A 3989-nucleotide genomic window follows, 5' to 3' on the forward strand; every position below is an offset into this window, starting at 1 on the left:
GTTGCGTGTTTGTGAACATATTGTGCTGTGTGCTGGTCATCAATCCGGGTGTGTCGAGAACCCGTATGCAGCAAGACTGAGCACTCTTCTCCACGAAGTGATAGTATCTTTTTGCATTTTTATTAATTTTAATTGTTTCTTCGTTGATAAACTCCAATGTATCTCTCCTAGCCTCGCTTTAATTTGCTGTTTGTAATTTTTCTTTCATGTGTGTATTTTACTTATTTATTTTATTTGTATATAAATAAATAAATTTACTCCGCAAATAGTGCCTTTTTGCTACGAACATACCCCCCCCCCCCTCCGGCGCCAACAACCAATGGGCCCCCCCCCCTGCAAAAAATTCTGCGGACGCCCTTGGAGGACACCAGGCGGCAAGTGGCGGCTGATCGCAGGAGGACAGCTTCAGGAGGAGTAAGAGCAAGCAAGTGAGCGGCAGGGACCACAGCAGTAGTCCAGCGACGCGGGAGTGCTTCCGGTCCGGAAAGCAGCGCGTCGAGGGGGAGACTCGACGATCACCTGCGGGCCAAAGAAAGGTGACGGCGGCGGGCACACGAACAGCGGCGTGCGACAGCTCATCGCAGCGGGCGGTGAAAGTGGCGGTGGACGTCGACCCCAAGGAGCTGGCAGTGCCGATCGGCACATCGAAACGGTGAGTTTCCTTGGTCGCATTGTTCACGTCCCTGTTCATGTGTTCGAGCCTGAAGGAGAGCCGAGGGGTACGGAAGGTATGGAGGGCCATCTATGTCGACCCACACTTGATTGGAGGTACCAATTGGAATTAGAGAAGGCGCGCTTAGCGGACCTGCAGGCGCAGCTCGCACAAATCAATGGTGGGAAGGCGCTGATCTTCGAGGCAAAACCTCCGGATTTTAAGGTGGTGAGAGCAAAGAGCCAGCAGCTAGCGCTGGAGCTGGTTAAGCTCAAGGAGGCTAGAAGAGCTAGTGACCTAGCCAGGGAGAACTCCGAGTTCCGGGAGGTGAGGCCGCCTGAGCCGGAAGGCAAAGGCTTATGCTCGTCGGGAACAGGGCAGGGAAAGAGCAGCCAGGACGCCGTAAGCAATCAGACGGTATGCGCGAACGCCTCTTCGTTCGGGAAGAGGGCAAAAAGCACAGGGGGTGAGGGCGAGATTCCTGAGGGGCGCGAGGGTATCACAAATTTTCCGCCACTGCGGGCGGCTTGTAACGAAAGGGGGCAGCCAAATTCTGATGACCTGGGGGTAATCGAGACCGAATTGTCGGATAACAAACAGGACAGGGGTCAAATTCTTGTAGACTTGACGGCGGAGGTTGCGACCTCCGACGTGTCAAAAGAACGAAAGAAAAACAGCCAGGCAGAAGTAAAAAGGGAGTCAGATTATCGAGGAACTGATATTTCAAGTGAAGGAAGCGTCCGGATGGAACGCAGCGCTGCGGAATTAGATGCAGTGATCGCGCACTCCGACGATAAATCCGCTCAGATTATCTCTACCCCAGATGAGGCCAGGAACGAGGGCGCGAGTGCGGGAATAAAAACCCCGTCGCAAGTAAGCTGCGAAAAAGAGGAGTCCGTTCGGTATGAAACGGCCAGCAACGAAAGACGTAAGGTCGGGGAGCTAGCGCCAGGAGGAGAGCTAACGTTGCCGCAACGGCACACTGTGCCGAGCATAGGGCAGGAAGAGCCCTGTAGCGTTACTGATGGCAAAGGCCTTTCACCCGAGGCAGAGAACGGAGGGGGGCCTGCTGGGCCGACCAGGCGAAGAACCGCGCAGTGGTCTAACGCACCCAATTGGTGTCCGATCAGGTCAGGTGAGGACAGGGAGATGCGTGGGGACTGGCCGAAATGCAAATTCTGGTTAGGTGACTGCGAGGAAGCTCATGCCGCCTCAGACGAGGCCACGAAACCGGCAGGGGCAGATCAATCAGGGAGCGGCAATTTTAAGGTTTGCCCGTTCATTAAAGGTATCACAATCATTAAAGGTATCACCTCCAAGCGAGGCATAGTAGCAGGAGGCAGGTGCGTGGCTCTCGCTTTGAAAGCCGACGCGTGGAACAGTGTGTTCCGGGCCGCAGTACACCAGACCAAGTGTAGCAAAACCGGCCGCAGTGGTGTGGTTAGACTGAGCAGGAGTTATGCTCCTCACGCAGCGCGCGGATCGTACTGACGCGCAGGAGAAAGCGTGCCCTCAGGGGCATCGCATTGTCGGGGTTTTGGACCCATCGAGGACCAGAAAGTTTTTGATCCGGGAGGGCATATGTGGTTCTCGCCCCGGTGTGGCACCAGCTTAATGAGCCTAGTGAACGTTAGGCGGTGATCGTGTTGTTTGATAACACGCGATGGCTCGAATGCATGCAGGGACACTCAGTGCGACTAAGGAGGCTCACGCGGCCACTTGCGGACCTCGTACGAGTGCTTCAGTCTGTGTGTAGGTGTGCTCATTCGCGAGCAGGACGTGAGTGTGCGTGCAGGGGTAACTGGTCGCAGCGAAACAACTTGGACTTCGGTCAAGACTGTGTTTGAGTGTGTGAAACGCGTACGCGCGTGTGTGGCGCTGACTGTAAGCACAACCAATGGACCTGGACACCCGTGATGCAAACACAGCATGCTTGAAACCTTTTTTCTTTTGGAATGTGGAGTGTGGTTTTATTGTTGGTATTAACAATGACGCCATTTTGGAGTGTAGTGTACGCGTGTAGCAGTACATTGCTCTCAGAGTGATTTTGTGAGTTGGACTGATCCCTTGTTATAATTCTAAAAGTGACATTTAGGTCTTTTTTAGAATCTTGGGAGGGGAGCGTAACGGATCAGTAGGCTTTTGTCGATCGCAAGAAGGCGTTTGAGACGATCGCCGGCACCCGGCGTATTGTGTGAGACCCAAATGGGGACGGAGGCAGTTTGCTTTTGTTTTGGAGGCAATTACGAACGTCCGTTTTTTTTTTTTGGGGGGGGGGGGGGGGTCCCGTCGCTGCTGGAGGCCCCAGCGGGCGGCAGCGGGTGACGCGCAAGGCAGACAGCAGCTAGCAGCAGCCAGGGAGGGAGCGGCCGGCGCACCCAAGTTCTCCCTTTGTCACCTTCGGGGAAGACACAAGGAGAGAACACTGCTAGACGAAGCGGGGCCGGGCGCGTCCGGATGAAAGGGAGTTGCGGTCGACGGTGCAGCTGGCTGGCGTCCGGTATGGCCCCGGGGCTCGACAACGCGGCCTCATGAAACGGGCGCGCGCAGAAGACGCCGCCGCACAGAACGAGCACAGCCACCTGCTTAATTGGGGACCGTGGCGGCCACTTGACTTATGTCGCCGCCCGGACCCCGGAGGACGGCTGGTGGGGGCGGCAGTCCATTGTGATCTGACTCGTATCGGAAAGTGGATCTGCGATCCCGGGTGTTGTTTGTGACGGTCGCAGCTGGGTTGGGGCCGATAATTGCCCTAGACCCGGGAATCGTCAAGGTCACGGGTACTGGGGAGACAGACGTACCCGTGGAAGTGTTTTGACATGTTGTTCTTATGTGTGTTGCTTTTAAGGTGGAAGCCTTTAATGCCTCATCGTTGTAAGCAGGAGCTGTCGACAAGAAATGTCACGCTTTTCAGTTGGTCGAAACGGTCGTAACGTCACAGTGCGCGAATTTCAAACGGGGCCAATTGTACTTTGGCTACTAACCATGCAACCAATTAAAGGGATCGTATAGTGATGCTCCAAGTAAGTTTGAGTTTAGTTAATTGCTTACTTAACCAATTAGTCCAATTAACCTTTCTAGTCAGGCCAGATAAATAAATAAAACCGAGTAATAAATTCGCCGAGCTTGGGAATCGAACCCCGGTCTCCGGAGTGCGAGTCGAGCACACTACCACTCGGCTATGCCAGCTCGATGGTTTGGAATGAACAAAGGTGCGTCTAGTGAATACGGTGTCTTCGTTCACTCCCATCTTCCTCCCTTCCCGTTACGGCGAGGTTCAGGTGTGCACCGAGATATGCGAGACAGATACATTTCCTTTCCTCAAAAAACAATTTAC

Source organism: Amblyomma mixtum, chromosome 10, assembly GCF_055824585.1.
Source record: "Amblyomma mixtum isolate Tamu chromosome 10, ASM5582458v1, whole genome shotgun sequence".
NCBI lineage: Eukaryota > Metazoa > Arthropoda > Arachnida > Ixodida > Ixodidae > Amblyomma > Amblyomma mixtum.